At 42.3% G+C, this 20026-nt stretch overlaps 2 pseudogenes; both read right to left on the bottom strand.

Annotated features, from left to right (window-relative positions):
- Positions 1-7058: 7058 nt before the first annotated feature.
- On the bottom strand, positions 7059-7499 carry LOC101998238 (annotated as a pseudogene).
- Positions 7500-12754: 5255 nt separating this feature from the next.
- On the bottom strand, positions 12755-13217 carry LOC101997950 (annotated as a pseudogene).
- Positions 13218-20026: the final 6809 nt, after the last annotated feature.

Genomic DNA, 20026 nt, shown 5'->3' with positions numbered 1-20026 from the left:
GAGCCACCATGTGGTTGCTGGGAATTGAACTCAGGACCTTTGGAAGAGCAGGCAATGCTCTTAACCACTGAGCCATCTCTCCAGCCCCCAACAATCAAATTTGGAGATATGTGAGGAATATTTCCTAGGCTAAACAGATATATTTTAGGTAGATGGTCTTCAAGTACTTCAAAGACCTATATAATATGGCCTTTAAAATGTTTTGATAATTTAAAATTTTTTATAACAATGAGATACATCTGCTACTGGTAATACCAATTTACTTGAGAAAAGATGATGGGCATTGAAGAAATTCTTTGTGGGGTTTGCTTTATTGTGGCAAAGTTAGTCACTGGGCAAAGAAACTTTCCCTTTGACTGATGACAGTGAGCTGTGCAGATTGGACAGGCAGGACACACAGACTTATGAACTTTGCCCACAAAATGACAGGACAGTCCTTCAAAGTTTCTGCTTCACAGAATAAACTGCCAGACATTCTGCAGGGCACAGAGGAAAGTGACTGACAAGCTCCTAATATAGGTGGTGGGATAGTCTTTCAAATTTCCTGCTTCACTGAAAAGTCTGCCAGATGCTGTGGGCTGAAGAGGGATGCTGGCAGTCTCTGTCATTGCTAGAGTTTTTTGGAAGTTCTTTGTAATGTACCTTTTGTTTACTCAAATAATGTTATCCTTCTGGGGTCTTTGATAGAGCTGAAGACTAGATGGTTGAGGCAGGGCAGAAAAAAGCAAACTCACAATGAATAAGCAAAATTGGCCAAAATAACCTGTCAGCAGACCAAAAGCACAGTAACTAATGACACACGCTTCTAGCCAATCACAACACACCAATTCCGATTGCCAGCAGAGGAAGAAGCCAATCAGAGGCATTCCTGTAGCAGCTTCATTTCCCTAACACCAAAAGCAAAACAAAACAAAACCACGACCCTTTTACAATAAAGAGCTTCTGCATTGGAATCTTCTGGAGTCTGTGCCATTGCCTCCGCGTCTCCTCACCCCCAACCCTGTCCCGGGAACCAGGGATCACACAGAAGGCAACAACAGATAACAGACAGTTGCAGTTTTACTTTGTTATGATAGAGAGTAATTAGGTATGAAACTTTAGATTCAATAAGATAGGATAGATAATGAAGTAATTTCTTTTAATTAGCCAGGCACAAATGAACTGGAATTCATTACATTGTAAATATAACCTTTATTTGATAATCATTCTTATTGTGTACAGTCTTATAATGTTAAAGTTAAAACCTTTCATTCTTTTGTTTAGACAAAGAGGGGGAAATGTAGAATATGATTTTAATGTGTGTCAAGGCCTAGCAACAGGCACTGTCAGAGGTCCTGCTCATGCCTAGCCAATAAGGGGCAACCATGCAGTGTCCACTGACTGGAAGGCTTGGGTGCTGGGAGGGTGTGTAAGTTTCTCCCCTTTGTTAAACAAACACGTCTGCCCTATCACTTTCACCAGACCCCTGGTGTCTCTGCTGGTTGAACTGCACCTTCTCATCCCTCTCCTGCGGAAGACATTAGGGTCCAGCTGCAACCACCCAAACCTAAAATCTATGACAGAAGTAGAACTAGAAAAACAATTAGCTTTATGTCCTCTTATAACTTGTGGTCATTACTGCCCTCAGACCCTCTCATCCCTTGATGTTTAGGCTTTTTTTGTTCTCTTTTATGTTATACTGAAACCACATATACATTCATTTACATCTATACTCATATCATCAGCTAGATTCTGAGTATGAGAGAGAACATTATTTATATGAGAGAGAATATTATTTATTTGGTTTTTCAAGAGAAGGTTTCTCTGTAGCTTTGGAGCCTGTCCTGGAACTAGCTCTTGTAGACCAGGCTGGCCTCGAACTCACAGAAATCCACCCGTCTCTGCCTCCTGAGTGCTGGGATTAAAGGCGTGCACCACCACTGCCCAGCTAGATTGCTTATTTCTGAGATTGTGATCTCGCTTAGCATCATACAGTCTGGGTCCATTTTCCTAAAATTTTTTAACTTCACTTTTCCTTTTTTTTTTTTAAGATTTCTTTATTTATGTACAATATTCTGCCTGCATGTATGCTTGCACATTAGAAGAGGACACCAGGTCTCATTATAGATGGTTGTGAGCCACCATGTGCTTCCTAGGAACTGTACTCTTGACCCCTGGAAGAGCAGCCAGTACGCTTAACCTCTGAGCCATGTCTCCAGCCCAACTTCATTTTTCTTTAGAATGGAGTAGTATTCATACTACATTGTCATTATACATTCATCTCTTGACAACTAGGTTTATTCAGATTCCTTGCTATACTGATAAAGCAACAATAAACATGAATGTACAATATCTCTATGGTAAGGCACAGACTTCTCTGGGTATGTGCCCAGGAGTGAAATAGCTGGGTCATATGATAGTTCTATTTTTCATTTTTTGAGGAATCTACAGACTGACTTCCACAATGGCTGTATTAATTTGCAGCCCCACCAACAGTAAATAAGGGTTCCTCTCTGTCCACAGCCTCTCCAGCCCCTGTTGTCAGATTTCTTGATGACAGCCATTCTCACTGGGGTGAGCTGGGTAGATCAGAGTAGTTTAATTTGTGTTTCCCTGATAGCTAGGGATATTGAACACTTTTAAAAATAGTTTTTTGGTTTCCAGGCATGGTGGCACACACCTTTAATCCCTGCACTTGTGAGGCTGAAGCAGGTGAACCTCAGAGTTCATGACCAGCTTGGTCTACATAGTAAGTTCTAGCCAAAGCTACAGAGTGAGCGCTTGTCTCTAAGGTTCTGGCCATTCGTGCTGGCATCTCCCTTTTGGAAACTGTCTATTTGCTCTTTAGTGATCGGCAGTTTTATTTCTTTGTTGATTAATTTCTGCAATTCTTTGTAAATTCTGAATTGTGGCTGGTAAAGATTTTCTTCCATTCTTATTGTCCATCTGTTAATTCTGATAATTGTTTCCTCTGCTTTACAGAAACTTTATTTTCCTGTAGTTCCATTTGTTGATACTTGGGGTTAGTTCCTGTACTGTTGGTGTCATTTTAAAAGAGTTCTGCCTACATAGCTCTGGCTGTCCTGAAATTTGCTATGTAGACCAGGCTGGCCTCAAACTCACAAGAAATCTGCCTGCTTCTGCCTCCTGAGTACTAGGATTAGAGGTGTGGCCAGTTTTGCCAGCTCCATTTGTTAAATAGACAATCTTTTTTCCAATTTATGTTTTTGTCTTTGTCAAATATTAAGTGAGCATAGTTTTGCCATTTTAGTTGTGGGTTCTCTATTCCATTTCATCAGTCTGTCTGTAAACAGAGACTGCACTTTTGTTTCCTGGCCACCCAGACTGGAATAATCACACAGAAACTATATTAATTACAACACTGTTTGACCAAAGACTCAGGCATATTCCTAGCTAGCTCTTACATCTTAAATTAACCCATTTTTATTAATCACCATGAGGCTGTGGCTTACTGGTAAGGTTCTGGCATCCTTCTCCTTCGGCAGCTACATGGTATCTGCCTGCCTCTGCCTTCTTTCTCCCTGAGTTCAGTTTAGTTTTCCCACCTAGCTATATTCTGCCCTGTCATAGGCCAAAGCATCTTCTTTATTAACCAGTGGTTATAAAACATATTCACAGCCTACAGAGGAGAATCCCACGACATCTGTCTGCTTCATTCCAAGACCAGATTGTCTTTATCACTCTAGCTGAATGGTATAATTTGAAGTAGGTGTTGTTATACCTCCAGCAGTGTTGTTATTCCTAGGAGTACTTTAGCTATTTGTGGTCTTCTGTGGTTTCAGATGGTTCTTGTATTGTTTTTTTCTAACCCATGCAATATAATGTTGGAATTTTGATAGGTATTATATTCATTCTGTATATTGATTTTTCAGTATAGATGTCATCACATTATTCATTTTGCCTATTTATGAATATGGAATATTTTCCCTTTAAATAATATCTTCTGTGATTTACTTTTTCATTATCTTGGAGTTCTCATTGTTGAGTTCTTTCAATCTTCAGTTAAATATATTATTCATAAATACTTAGTTTTGGGGTAGAGTTATTTTGAATCAATTTTTTTCCTAATTTCTTTCTCCAAGAATAGACTGTAAGTACAAATAAATGTTACTCTAGAGACAAAAAAATGAAAGCACCTCTTATCAGAAGCTCTGGGATGCAGCCAAGACAGTCCAAAGAGGACAGTTTATAGCAATAAATCCTCAAATTAAAAATCAGAAAGATAGCCAGTGGTAGAGCACGCCTTTAATCCCAGCTCTTGGGAGGCAGAGGCAGGCAGATCTCTGTGAGTTCGAGGCCAACCTGATCTACAGAGTGAGTTCCAGGACAGCCACAGCTACAGGGACAAACCCTGTCTAGAAAAACAAAACAAGACAAAACAAAAAACTCGAGAAACATCTTCATGTAATGAACCCTCAAGGCTTTCAGAAAGCAAGCAACTAACCCTAAACATAGTAGACAGCAAGAAATAATGCAGACTAGGGAAGAAAGAAATGAAATTGAGATTAAAATGACAGTACACAAATCAAAGAGCTGGTTCTTTGAAAAACTTAGTAATATACAACTTTTAGCTAATCTGACAAGAAGAGAATACAGAAGTTAATAAAATTAGAGGTCAAGGGTGTCGCTACAGTGACCTCCAATGATTCCGAACATCCTTAGAAATTACTGTGAAAGGGCTGGAGAGATGGCTCAGAGGTTAAGAGAACTGACTGCTGTTCCAGAGGTCCTGAGTTCAATTCCCAGCAACCACATGATGGCTCACACCCATCTATAATGAGATCTGGTGCCCAGAACGCTATATATGTAAAATAAATAAATTTTAAAAAAAAGAAATTACTGTGAAAGACTGGACTCTGAAAAGCTGGATAACTCAGGAAATTTTCTCAGCTCATATCATCTACCTAGATTAAGCCCTAAAGATACACACAAACAAACAAACAAACAAACAAACAAAAAACTCACGCAGTCTCTACAAACATAAGATCAAGCTGTTTATAAAAGCCTTTGCTCAAGCCAGGCAGTGGTAGCACACGCCTTTAATACCAACACTTGGAAGGCAAAGACAGGTGGATTTTTGTGAGTTCGAGGCCAGCCTGGTCTACAGAGAATTCCAGGACAGCCATAGCTATGTACATATGCCTAGAAAAACTTTTTTTAAAAAAAAGAAAAGAAAAACCTAAAATAAATAAAATAGAATAAAACCTTTCTTGCAGAAAAGCCCAGGATCAGACAGATTCACTGCTGACTTTTATCAGACTTCCAAGGAGGACATCCCACCAAGTCCTCTTAACTTGTTCCATTAGACAGAAAGTGAAAGCCGGGCATGGTGACACACACCTGTAGTCCTAGCACGTGGAAGGCAGAAGCAAGCAGAACTCTGTGAGTTTGAGGTGCAGCCTGGTCTACATAGTGAGTTCCAGGACAGCCACAGCTGCAAAGAGAGGCCATTCCTCAAAACAAACAAGACTGCAAGGTGAAAGAACTACTAAATTCCTTCTGTGGAGCCCGTGTGGTCTTGTTACACAACCAGATAAAGACACTGCAGAATACAGAATGCAAAGTATTTTAAACTTGTTCTTCCTGTGTTTTCCCCGAGCTAGTTACAATCTAGAGGTGCTGTCAAGCTGATCTTACTTTTTCTAGCAAGGATACTTTAGGTAGCTTTGTGCGCTTTCTGTTGCATCTATTGCTCTGATTATTCTTTTATAATTTAAAAACATTTTTCTTCTATTTTGAGATATTTATTTTTAAAAGGTTTATTATATATACTGTGTTCTATCTGCAGGCCAGAAGAGGGCGCCAGATCTCATTACAGATGATTAGGAGCCACCCTGTGGTTGCTGGGAATTGAACTCACAGAACCTCTGGAACCTGTGAGCCATCTCTCCAACCCTGAGATAGAGTCTTATGTAACCCAGGTTACCTAGAACTCTGCATTCTCCTGATCTCCCACCTACATCACCCAAGTGCTGGGACTCTAGTCGTTTGCCACAGGAGAGACATAGTTATCACCCTTTCTCTCTCTTTTAAACAGTGTGAGCACAAGCACCAAGTCATAGCACTATGTGAAGGTCAGAGGAGACTCCTGGAGTCAGCTCTTCTTTCACCATATGGGCCCGGGAATCTAACTCGGTCGTTATGCTTGGTGGCCTTACCCACTGAGCCCTCCCTCTCCCTTGATGCTCAAAAGTGCTCCAGAGGATACCGAGGATGCCCTTCCGAGCTGTCACTTGTATTATTCTTTATTTGGAGAGAACTGTAGGTTCATATATACAGTTGCAAAAAGATTTTGTGTGCCCTTCACCCCATTTTAGTCAACGGCATGACTTACATAAGCATAGTATAATATAATAACCAGGAAATTGGCTCTGATACAATCAGCCAAGCTTATCAGATTCCCCCGGTGTTACACATGGTCATTTGTGTATAGGTGTTTAGATCTCTGCAATTTTATCACTTTGTAGATTTGTATAACCACCACTTCGATTGTAAGACTGAAGAGTAATCACCACGGATATCCAATGTTACATTTAACCCCTGGAAACCATTAACCTGTTCTCTGGTTATATGATTTTTGTCCTTTGAGAATCATTGTGTGTATGTGTTTTTAATCTAAGTGATTCCCTTGGGCTGGGGAGATGGTTTACTGGGTAAAAAGCTCCTGCTAAGACTGATACACTGAGTTCAAAACCCAGAACCCATACGGTAGAGAGAAGGTACCTGAGTCATGGGATTTGTTCATGCACACACACATGCTGTTCTGGCTATTTTTGTCTCCTTGATCCAAACAACGGTTACCTGGGAAAAGGGAGCTCAGTTGAGGATTTATCACACTTGAGGAATTACCTCTCCTGCGGGCCTCTCTGTAAGACATTTTCTTGATTTAAAGATTGGTCTGGGAGTACCTAGCTCTTTGTGGATGGTCACACCCTTGGACAGGTGGTCTTGGGTTTTGAGTTCACCATCCTCCTGCCTCAGCTTCCCAAGCCCTGGGAATACAGGTGAGTGTCAGGCCCTGGCTTGCAATGCTTGGTTGTCTGGCACTGAGCTGTGACTTTTTTTTTTTTGACAGTTGGTATTTTATTCAGATAGCAGTCTCATCACATGTGGTTCAAGAATATCGAAAGAACTCAAATAAAATCAGATGTGCAGGTCAGTCTTCACACATCATAGCCAACGATGCCACGTTTGCCTATGATCTCTCCGACATAAAACCACATCCACACCTCAGTGGCCACCAAACCATTCAGCACAGCTTCCTTAACTGTAAGATGTTTGAAGCTACCAGTTTTAGCACTTTGAATTATTTTTTTCGCACTCTGAATAGCTGCAGGGAGTTCAGCAGGGGTTGGGGGAACCAGCTCAACCTTGGCGTATTGCCAAAATGTGGCCAATCGAGGCTTCGAGTAAGTCACAGCGGCAGATACTAGCCCCGGGGCTTTCTCCGTGAAGTTACGGACAAACTTGGCCATGGTCCAGGGTGGAAGGTCCGTCTCCTCTGAGCTGTGACTTTTCCAGTTCTCCGTGCACTTTATCTGCAGGTCTTTCCTCAGGTGTCTAAGTCTCCCTCCTCTCTGCTGTGACAGGTCCCCAAGTCTGTCCTACTGAACAGGACGTGCACGGAGTAACACTTGCTTTGACTGCTGCTTAGCTAGATAAGAAACCCCTAGGACATCAGAGCTGCAGTCCTTTGGCTGTGTCTGTGTGGGAGCTTCCAGAGAGAACCTAGGGGTGCAGCCTCGGCTCAGCCATGGGGGTGGGGTCCTGGACCAAATAAAAAGGGAGAAAGAAGCCAACTGAGCGCCACCATTGCCCTTTCTCTGCTTTCTGTTCTGTTGAGACAGGAGCCAATGGCCTTCTGCACCCATGCCTTCCCCACCAAGGTGGGCTGCATGCCCTGAGCCACAAATTGCTTCTTGTGAGGTATTTCACTATAGCATCAAGGAAAGTAGCTAACACAGAAAACTAGTATGGGAATGGGGTCTCTACTGTGGCTTCCTGACCTCGTGGCATTGCTAATCCCACTGGTCGAGGTAAGACCACTACCACAGTTGAAAGCTAAATTTGAAGCAAGCTTTAATAAAACACTGGCCAGGTGGATGGGCTCTGGTCAGGTCCATACCTGGGTTTCCAGGAAATGGCCCAAGTCACATTTTGCAGGGGTTAAGAAGGCAAAAACATAATTCTCCCCATTTCTCATGAGGTTCAATCAGAGGCAAGGACACATCACGACTTATTTCCCCTTCCCCCCCATCCCACCCTCGTGTAATCAAGCACATCCAGTGCAGACGCGCCAAACAGACTTTTTAGGGGAGTGAAAAACATGTGACTTGATATCTCCCAAAAAACGACAGCCTCCAGCATTTCAGGAATTTTCTGTCCTTGGGCGAGGAGCTGCAGAGAGGCATTTTTGCTTCATGGATCTCTTAGGCATAGTCATTAAAACTTAAAATGTAACTTTGGCTCTCACAGTAGGTAGGTATGCTTGCTCCATGGAGAACTGTTTCGTGGAGGACTGTACAAGAGTTTGGAGCTGTGAGCTCGGGAAGCCCCGGAGTGCTGTAAGCGGGGAGGGGGGGGGGATGTAAATGGGCCCTTCTAGTGGGGTTCAGGTCTAGAGAGAATGCCAGTCGAAATGCAGGCAGTAGAGGCTGTGCTCCTGAGACTTTGGAGGGAACAAAGCCTCTGTAGGAAGTAGGTTAGAGGCCATTCTTATTTTCTCTGCCGTAGGATCTGGCTGTGTTCCAGCCTGCGTCCTAAAAATCTGAGGCTGGATTCAAAAGTAATGGACCGAAATGTTGGATGAAGGAAATTTCAAAACGGCGTACTGTTTGCTACAGTTACTACTCGGAGTTCTCAGCCATGTTTATGTGAGGAGTGGGGAGAGCAGAGCAGGAAGAAGGGAGAAATGCTCACTTGTGGCTTGGTGAGGAGAGGTGTGGCCAGTTCCAAGTGCAGACAAAGGTTGTGGACAGGCGGGCATTTGATAAAGAGATTAGCGTGACGACAGAGAGCTTGCCTTCTGCCCTGGGATAATGGGAGGGGAGCATTAAGGGCATGATGGTTCCAGGGTTTGAACATGCAAAACCACTTCAAAGGAAAGTGCCTTAACCTACTGTACCACAGCAGGGGTTCCCAACTCGAAACAACTTCATAGTGGAACATTTTCCCAGGTCCTCCCACCTGGGCACCCAGAGGCCACTAAAGCTGGGATAAAACAGCCAGGCCGTGTCTTCAGCTGCCAGGATTGCCAGAAGAACATGACTCTGTTGCCCATGCGGTAGTTTTCTGTCACACATGTTAAATACAAGATGTGGGTTATTGTCCTTACACCAGGGTTTGAGAATGCTGCTCCAGGCCCAGCAGTGCATGGCACGGTGGATTCCCTGCAGTAACGGCCCCAGAGGCCATTCCATGAGGTTCTGAGCTGGGCCAGTGAAGGCAGCTCCAGGGGAAAAGCAGCATGCAGTCCTGAGAACTTGAGTTCAATCCCCGGGAACCACAAGACGAGAGAACCATCACTTAGAAGCACAAACACACATACACACCCCCACATACATATGCACACACACACTCACACATCTACCCTCATATGCACATATCATAGGTACAAACAATAATAAACACAAATTTTAAAATCAAGCCAGGTGGTGATGTATACCTTTAACCCCAGAACCTGCTTAGCAGAAGCAGGTGGATCTCTGGGAGTGCAAGGCCAGCCTGGTCTGCAGAGTGAGCTCTAGGACTGCTATGGCTACACAGAGAAATCCTGTGTAGAAGACAAAACAAAGCAACCAACAGAATTAAAATGATCTTGTTGAAGCTGTGAGGGTGAAGCCTAGGTTGTAATGGAGACCTGTGGGGGTTTGGGTAGGAATAGCCCCCATAGGCTCATATATTTGAATTCTTGTTCATTAGGGACTGGGGCTACTTGAAAGAGATTAGGAAATACGTGTGTTGGAGGAATTAGGTCACTGGGAATGGGCTTTGGGGTTTCAAATGCTCAAGCCAAGCCCAATGTCTGTCTGTTCCTGCTGCCTTTGGATCTGGATGTAGAACTCTCAGTTCTCATGTCTACCTGAGTGCTTCCATGCTCCCCGCCATGAGGATGATGGACTAAATCTCTGAAAATGTCAGACAGCCCCAATTAAATGCTTTCTTTTAAAAAAGTTGCTATGGTCACGGTGTCTCTTCACAGCAACAGAACACTGTCTAAGACAGAAGTGGTACCAGGGAGCAAAATGCCAAATATTTTAATTGTGGTAGTATAGGACATCTGAAAAGGGATTGTAGACAAGGTGTTTCTAGAAATAATGTTTCCTCTCAGAATGACAAAAATAGAAGGTCTCAATCTTCTGGCTTATGTAGAAGTTGTAACAAAAGCCAGGCGGTGGTGGTGAATGCCTTTAATCCAAGCACTCAGGAGGCAGAAGCAGGTAGATCTCTGTGAGTTTGAGGCCAGCCTGGTCTACAAGAGCTAGTTCCAGGACAGGTTCCAAAGCTATCCTGAGAAACCCTGTCTCAAAAAAACAAAACAAAATAAAACAAAAAAGATGTGGCAAAGGCTGATATTGGACCAATGAATGTAGATCAACAAAAGACAAACAAGGCAACTCATTACCTTTGGGAAACTCCTTGGGGGGCCTCTCACAGGCCTCCAGGTCCAGTTATTCCCAGTCACTTGCAGAGGACATGTCTCCCCAGGAAAATTAAAAAATCCAGTGCCTATTGTTAAAAAACAAAAAACAAAAAAAAACCCATACTGTTGTTCTGGATGATGGAATAAAAATGGAAGATGAATAAAAAATTCCATTAGAAAATAGGAAACATGTATTTTGGCAGACTTCTAAAAATGATCAAAGACCAAAGTTGAGAGTACAAATAAATAACATTATAATTGAAGGATTACAGGACATGGGTGCTGATGTGACTGTTATTATCCAGAATCTTGACATCAGAATTGGCCTCTTCAGGAGACAGATGTTCAGTTCCTAGGAATTGGGACCCTACCTCAAGTAAAATAGAGCATGAGATGGGTTGAATGCATAGGGCCAGAAGGATAGAGGGGAAGGCCGAGGCCATATGGGGCTAATATAGCATTGACTCTATGGGGTTGTGATTTGTGGCCGCAATGAAACCCCAGATTAACATTCCCACAGTCTCAGAAACAGAGCATAAACCAGCTCATGTTTCTGGTGCATTCTAGTCATATTGCCTTCCAGAATTTACTCTACAGGAATTTTAATGCAGAAGGAAGATATTAGCTTAGAATGGATGGTTTTTACCACACAAACTGAGTAAAAATTTTAAATCTCATGTGGAAAAAGTCTTGAATTAATTATAAAAGGAAAATTGAGACTTCATCAACTACCAGGAATAAATCCAGCAGAGATGATAGTACTTTCTACTAGTGATGAAATTAAAAAATTATGGCAAGACAATAAACCCTGACAAAGAACTTGTGCTAAATTTTTAGGAGAGATTAATAAAAACTATCCCCAAAGCGATAGATTAGCCTTACAAAGAGAGCTACTTGGAACTTCCCCACAGTGTACATGAAACACCAATAACTGGAGCTCATGCATTCTATTCTGATGCAAATAAATGAGGAAAGGCAGGTTTCAAAGCAGAAGGTTTAAGTTAGGTGGAACAAAGCCCTTATAATTCTGTACAAAAGTCATGCTATTCTCATGGTGCTAAGGGATTTTAAAGAACCTCTCAATATAGTTACTGATTTGCAATATGCAGAAAAAGTTGTTTTGCATATTGAAACCACTGAATTTATACAAATGATAAAGAACTGACTTCATTATTTAATTCAGGTTTAAGATATAATCTGGTTTTATAGATATGGGTTTTGTCCCATATATGTTTTTTTAATATTTATTTATTTATTTATTTATTTATTTATTTATTTATTTATTATGTATACAATATTCTTTCTGCGTTATGCCTGCAGGCCAGAAGAGGGCACCAGACCTCATTACAGATGGTTGTAAGCCACCATGTGGTTGCTGGGAATTGAACTCAGGACCTTTGGAAGAGCAGGCAGTGCTCTTAACCTCTGAGCCATCTCTCCAGCCCTTGTCCCATATATGTTAACACACATCCGATCCCACACGGGTCTGCCAGGTCCTCTAGCATGAGGAAATGCAGAAATCGATAGATTATTGATTGAAATGTGCTGAAGGCCTCAGAATTTCATTTAAAAAATCATGTCAATAGCAAAGGTTTAAAGAAAGAGTTTTCAATTGCATGGCAACAAGCTAAGGAGATTGTAAGGAGATGTCCTAATTGTTCATTATGTAATCAAATACTTCTACCTCCGAAGGGCATTCAAAGGAATTAAATCTGGAAGATGGATGTGTTCCACTTTGGACAATTTGGAAAATTAATATATATCTATGTATACACCACACCATTGACACCTGTTCAGGTTTTCAATGGGCAACTGTTTTGAGTTTGGAAAAGGCTGATTTGGCAATCACCCATTTACTAGAAGTTATGGCAATCATGAATGTACCTGTACAAATAAAGAAAAACAATGGTCCAGCATATATCTCTAAGAAAATGAAACCTTTTTTTGCTTATTATAATATAAACCATATTACAGGTATACTAAACAATCCTACACATCAGGTAGTTATAGAAAGATCAAATTGAACTATAAAGTAGAAACAGAAACAAACAAACAGAAAGGGATAGAAAATATCCCCCAAAGCAGATGGCATAATGCTTTATTAACCTTGAATTTTTTTTTTTTTTTTTACAAATCCACTTTTATTTATTTACTTTTCATTGGTTTAAATCCGGGATGGGTACAGCATCACACGGATTCTGTGTCCAATGGCTTTTGCAGGAAGGTTGCTTTGTAATTTGGCACGGACCATGCCACTGTTTCCATGGGCCCGAGTTACTTTCCCCCAGATCACTCTGGTTTTGTTTGGTTTGCCTCCAGGTGTCACTGTTTTGTTCTTTGCTTTATACACATAAGCGCATCTCTTGCCCAAGTAGAATTCAGTTTCATCTCGGGCATAAACGCCTTCAATTTTAAGGAGAGCCGTGTGCTCTCTCTGGTTCCGGAGACCTCGTTTATAGCCAGCAAAAGTGGCCTTGCACCACAGCCTTCCAGACATACTGTCCTTTAGAAGTCCGGTTCCTAGCAGGCCCCAAAAACCGGACCCCAAAGCGCAGCAGCACGAACTGTCCTCACCTCCACCTTGAATTTTCTTAATGCTAATGAAAAAGGACATCAGAGAGATATTGGATACAGAAAAAACTTATGAATTGAATCAGCCAGTGTATTTCAAGGATGTGTTGACCTCAAAACAGAAACCAAGAGATGTGCTACATTGGGGAAGGGATTTTGCTCTTGTTTCCACAGGAGAAGAAAAGCTATGGATACCATCAAAATTAATCAAGATTTGGTTTGAAAAAGAGAAGCCTCTTGAGAAAGAGAAATTACAGCTCATCCACAGAGATGACAATCATACAGGTTGTAAGGGAACCTCAGTGTTCTGTTCTTGTCTTTAAAGGAAAGTACCCATCTTCAAAAAGTCAAGAGACCCTTGGACGTCTAGATAAAGAAGAAAAGATAGCTGTCCAGAAAGAATCACCAAGCAAAGAGAAATCTGACTTATTGTACCAATATCTTCTGCAGGGTAAAACTTCACTACCTGAACACACACACACACACACACACACACACACACACACACGTAGATATAGATATATGTTTGCCACATTTGCTGCACAGTTTTTTAAAGATTGTTTAATATTTTAATATAAAGCCTTACTCTTTAAGCTATATAGGTATTAAAGAATTATAGATCAATAGTCATCCATATTTGTCATACTTATAGGTAGACTAATCAAGTTCTTTAGATGCATAGAGATTGTATTCTACATAGATAGGTAATCTTCAACCACTTAAAAAAAACGGTAGGATATGGCATTTAAATAATGTAAGATTCTGTTGATGTGAGACATGATTGCTCCAGGCAGCATCAATCTATTCCTGAGAGAATGTTGGGTACTAAAGACACTCCACTTGGAGCTTGTTTTAATCTTGGCAAAACTGGCCTTTGGGCAAAGATCTGCCCCTGCCTTGACCACTGACAAAATGCACAGGCTCCAGACTAGACAAGCAGGATACAAACAAAAAAGACTGCCAAACCTTGCTAAGACAGGGTAAGATGGTTTTGGAAATTATCCTGCCTCTGGAAATGGTCTGTCAGTTACTCTAAGCCTTAGCCAAAATTGGTTGCCCCAACATTGCAAATGAGACTTTGGGTGTTTTCCCAGGTAGCCAGTTGTCTCTGTCATTTCTTGCACCTTTTGGAAGTTGTTTGATTGTGCTTCCTGTTTACTCAAGTAATATTATTTCCCTTCTCAGGTCTTTGATGGGGTTGAAGACCAGATAGTTACTTTCCTCTCATGACTTGGCCAAGCCATTTTTAATATAAGACTCCTAGGATAGGATAACTATTAAAACATTTAGCGTATGTTTTTTGTTTGATGTTGTTCATGCTGGTTGTAATTCTAATCTTTATATATTTTTTGCCTCTTCTTTTCCCTGGACAATACTTGATATTTGTTCTTATTGTATATAGTTTTGTATTAGGCTTAGAACTCTCTTATTTAGACAAAAATGGGAGATGAGTGGGAAGTCCTTTAGCCAATAGCTTTAAGATACTGGCCCACTTTGGGAGTGGTCTCATGTACTATAAATGCAGACGATAAGCATGTGTGGGTCCCTTGGCTGCCGGATTCGGTTCCAGTTTCCCACTCATGAAGAGGACAGCTGATCACTACTTTTTCTGTGAGTCTATCCCTAAATAAATAAGTCTTTATTATACTCCATTCTGGGCTAGTGTGGGACCATTTTATTTTAAATTGCAACAGTACTTTCTGTCCTTGTCCTAAAAATCTGCCTGAGGCTAAATTGAAGAGTTTTTGATTAATAGCATTGGCAGAGGAGATATCAAGACAGCCTAGTATTAACTGCTTGGTTATTAATGGCCACTCTTATGAAGATCTAGAATGAAAAGGAGCAAGCCCATAAGCTCCTGCCTCCTGATTCCTGCCTTCACTGCTTTTGATGATGAACTGTTAAACGGAACTGTAGGTAAAATTAACCCTTTCCTCCCCAAGTTGCTTTGGTCCTGGTGTTTCATCACAGCAAGAGTAACCCTAACTAAGACAAACCCTAGGTTTTGTTAGCAGTGCCAGGATCATGAGTCACCTACCAAGAAAAGCTGTAAACCCAGAGCGGAGCCTGCCCAAGAGGGCAGCTATGTGTGAACCCAGAGCGGAGCCTGCCCAAGAGGGCAGCTATGTTTGCTACAGGTAACAGAGTGTGAAGGTGGCGCTCAGTCTGTGGCAACTCAGACAAGGCCGCATGGGCCCTGGAGCCCTGGTAACAGACGTGGGACGCTGGGTTGGTGTCTTCCCTGCTGCCTTTGCTCTTACTTTGGTCAGATCTTTTATTGCGATCTTCCTCCTCTCTCTTGGAGTGAAAACATTTGTTCCTTGCCATTGCGTATGTGACATATATAACTTGTTTTTACCTTGGAACTCAGAAAACACTTTAAATGCCCCTGCCTTAGCTTCCTGAGTGTTGGCATTCCAACACTATTGAAATTCAGGATGTTTTAGAGGTAAGCATGCATTCTGTATTATGATATCACATTGGACTTTATGGTCCTGGCGTGGAATGTTATGGTTTAAAAGGATTTGTCTAGGTATCAGGCTTGTGAGAACTTTTTGTTTCTGTCAAAGGTGGCTAGCTCACCAAGAGGCAGTGTTCTGAGAACCTCCCTCATCCTGTGAGTCCCTAGTGTCTGTGCCTGTCTGTCTACTCTCTGGGTATCCTGAGGCTTGGCTATTACAGCTTCCACTTTACCCTAACTATGAACCAGTCAGTCCTGTCAGATTGTGAGGTCAAGCTCCCAGCCGTGGGTGAGACACAGTCACTACCCGCATCAGAGTAAAAACCTACAGCCTGGCTTGGGTCATGGCACACACTTTTTGCACAAAGAAATTGTCTTCCCAACTTTAAGATACCATCTTACACCTGTCAGAATGGCTAAAATGAAAAACACCAATGATAGCCTTTGCTGGAGAGGGTGTGGAGAAAGGGGTACACTCATCCATTGCTGGTGGGAATGCAAACTTGTGCAACCACTCTGGAAAGCACTGTGGCGGTTCCTCAGGAAATTCGGGATCAACCTACCCCTGGACCCAGCAATACCACTCTTGGGAATATACCCAAGAGAGGCCCTATCATACAACAAAAGTGTATGCTCAACTATGTTCATAGCAGCATTGTTTGTAATAGCCAGAACCTGGAAACAACCTAGATGCCCTTCAATGGAAGAATGGATGAAGAAAGTATGGAATATATACATGTTAGAGTATTACTCAGCAGTAAAAAACAAGGAATTCTTGAAGTTTGCGTACAAATGGATGGAAATAGAAAACACTATCCTGAGTGAGGTAAGCCAGACCCAAAAAGAGGAACATGGGATGTACTCACTCATATTTGGTTTCTAGCCATAAATAAAGGACAGTGAGCTTATAATTCGCGATCCTAGAGAAGCTAAATTAGAAGGTGAATCCAAAGACAAACATATAGGCATCCTCCTGAATATTAACCTTCATCAGGCGATGAAAGGAGACAGAGACCCACATTGGAGCACCGGACAGAAATCTCAAGGTCCAAATCAGGAGCAGAAGGAGAGAGAGCACGAGCAAGGAACTCAGGACCGCGAGGGGTGCACCCACACACTGAGACAATGGGAATGTTCTATCGGGAATTCACCAAGACCAGCTGGCCTGGGTCTGAAAAAGCATGGGATAAAACCGGACTTACATAGCGGACAATGAGGACTACTGAGAACTCAAGAACAATGGCAATGGGTTTTTGATCCTACTGCACATACTGGCTTTGGGGGAGCCTAGGCAGTTTGGATGCTCAACTTACTAAACCTGGATGGGGTTGGGGGTTCTTTGGCTTTCCCCTGTTTAGGGAACCCTGATTGCTCTTCAAGCTGATGAGGGAGAGGGACTTGATCGGGGGAGGGGGAGGGAAATGGGAGGTGGTGGCGGGGAGGAGGCAGAAATCCTTAATTAAATAAATTAATTTCAAAAAAAAGAAAAAAGAAATTGTCTTCCCAGGTTACTTTCACCTTGTTTGTGTTTCTACATGTGATACAAGATTATTCCAGCAACTGGGGGCTTGTCTAGGATTTCAAACCCATTTAGGAGGATTTTTGATCTCATGGCCCCCAAGGTCTTGATTGAGCAGTAATGGTCCCAGGAAAGAGAATTTCTTGGCAGTGTGGTGAAGGATCAAAGAAAGTTCTGTGGTGGCCACACAACTCTGTGCATAGAACAGGTTTTTAAAAATTGCTGTAGAGGATGACAAAATATTCCTTTGTAAATGTAGACCGCTTGTTCATTCCTGGCTTTCCAGACCCAAATAATCACACTGAAACTATTACAACACTGCTTGGCCTATTAGCTCAGGCTTCTTATTAACTAACTCTTACATCTTAAATTAACCCATTTCTGTTAATGAATGTATTGCCACAAGGCTGTGGCTTACTGGATAAGGTTCTGTTCTGGCATCTTTCTCCTTTGGCAGCTACATGGCATCTTCTTGACTCTGCCTACTCGATATATCTCTGTTCTGATTTCCCACCTGGCTTTACTCTGCTAAGCCATTGGCCAAATAAATAAAGCAGCTTTATTTATCAACCAATAACAGCAACACACATACAGAAGACATCCCGCATCGCTCCTTAGTGGTGGACATTCTGCAGGTTGAGTGCATGAGTGTCTTGTAGTGAAGAAACCTCCACAAGGATGGGGATTGAACTCTGACCAGGATGGGAAATGATTAGGCCAAAATGAGTGTCAAGGAAAATAAAGAAAATAAACAATTTCCCAAGATAGGAAGGGGAGCCCACTCTCCTGGCTGACCTACCATCGTCCCATTCAGTACACCTTTTCCTGTCCTAAATTCAGAGAGCGTGAACAATACGAACGAAACTTCCAAAGCCTGTGCTTAGTCCCCTATATTCGCTGTGTGCCCAAGAGTCTCCCTCTTTCCCCTCCACCAGGTTCCCTCAGAGAACACTGGAAGGCTTTGGATTCGGTGTGGGGGAAGGGAGAACAGAAAGCCATTTACTGTGGCTCAGTTCAGTACTGCTCTAGACCATGGTAGTAGCTTCTGTGTGTAGAAGCATCCCACAGGCTGCTGTGGTGGTTTGAATGACAATGGTCCCACAGGCTGCTGTGTTTAAGCATTTGGTCCCTAGTCCGTGCAACTGTTCGGGGGAAGGATTAGGAGGAGGTGTGTCGGTGGGGGTGGGTGGGCTTTGAGATTTCACAATTCCATCATTCCTAGTTAGCTCTCTCTGTTTTGTGCTTGTGGGTCAGGTATAAGAAGTTCTCAGCTACTGGTCGGGCACCACGCCTGCCTGCCTGCTGCCTTGCTCCTACCATGATGATCACAGACTCACCCTCTGAAACTGTAAACCCCTGGAAACTTTCTTTTCTAAGGTGTATTGGTCATGGTGTCTTCACAGCAATAGAAAACCAAGATAGCTATTAAGGTTTTAAATCAGGATTAATTATTTTTTGAGACAGGGTTTCCCCATGCAGTCCTGGCTATCCTGGAACTTGCTCTGTAGACCAGGCTAGCCTTGAACTCACAGAGATCCACCTGCCCCTGCCTCCCCAGTGATGGGATTAAAGGCAGGCGCCACTATCACCTGGTTTTCTGATCTTTTTCCTTTGTTATTTTTGGCCTTACTGGAGGGTTATTTCTTTTCTTTTCTTTTTTGAATGTATAAAATTTAAATTTTATGATCATGGCCAGACCCTTTTACACTTAACACAACAGAAATATTCATTGTTTTTCCCCAACGGAAAAATTTCTGGATCATACTGTGTTGCACATAGACTAGAAATAAAAATTCGGGTACTTTTTCAAGTTTCTAAAGACTGCAAATAACAAGCCATTATTTCACTTCCAGAATCTGAAGTCAGCAACATGATTCTTTAGTAGTTTCTCATTATTATTCAGATAAAGTAGTCCTCTGGTCACATTTTTTTAAAGTCCCTGCTCCACCACAATCTCCTGAGATTTGTGAGGAAAATGCAGCCTTGTGATCAGCCTCTGTGAGAAGCCGGTGTCTGCTTTAGATATCAATCAGTTGTAGCCTGCTGATCTGATTAGAAGCCTTGATGAATGCCTGGTGGCGACTGCAGAGAACTGCCAAGCATACGGGTATGATATAGTAGCCCATTGTTTGGGGATCAGCTCCTGTACAAGAATAAAGAAACAAAAACATCCATAGGTATGGTATCAGAAAAATAACTGTCCACAACCAAAAGGGCAGGGAGAGTAACTGAGCTTTCAAGGAGTGTGTCCATGTGGCTCCTTCCCGAGGCTCCTCAGGGTGCTGCTGAATGTGTTCCAAAGCCAACCTGTTGTAATTCTGGTGCTTGGAACTTGCTGTGTAAACCAGCCTGGCCTTGAACCCATAGTGATCCACCTGCTTCTGCCTCAGAGTGCTATGATTCAAGGCACATGTACCTACACCCAGTTTGATGCATTGTTCAACATGGATATATTTACAGGTTTCTAGAGGGGACTTAGTGCTTCTAACACAGTCAGCTGAGGTCAAACTTCCCTCTGTGGGACTCCTAGCCTGGAGACTCACTGTTAGTTATGAAAGCTTGGCCTTTAGCTCCTACGGCTCAAATTAGCCTGCTGTTATTCAGCTGTGTTTACCAATGTCTTCTCACCTTTATTCCATTCTCTATGTCCAGCCCCTCAATATCTTGCTAGCATCTTTACCACTCATCTTTCCTGATTCCTCTCTCCCCTGAAGTCTCACCGATTCTCCGGCCTAGCTATTGGCCATTCCGCTCTTCATTAAACCAATCATGGCAGCACATCTTCACAGAGTGTACAAACATCCCCAACAGTCAGCTTCACAGAGTGTACAAA

Source organism: Microtus ochrogaster, chromosome 21 (genome assembly GCF_000317375.1).
Source record: "Microtus ochrogaster isolate Prairie Vole_2 chromosome 21, MicOch1.0, whole genome shotgun sequence".
Classification (NCBI taxonomy): domain Eukaryota; kingdom Metazoa; phylum Chordata; class Mammalia; order Rodentia; family Cricetidae; genus Microtus; species Microtus ochrogaster.
This window is presented reverse-complemented; position numbering and strand designations above follow the sequence as displayed.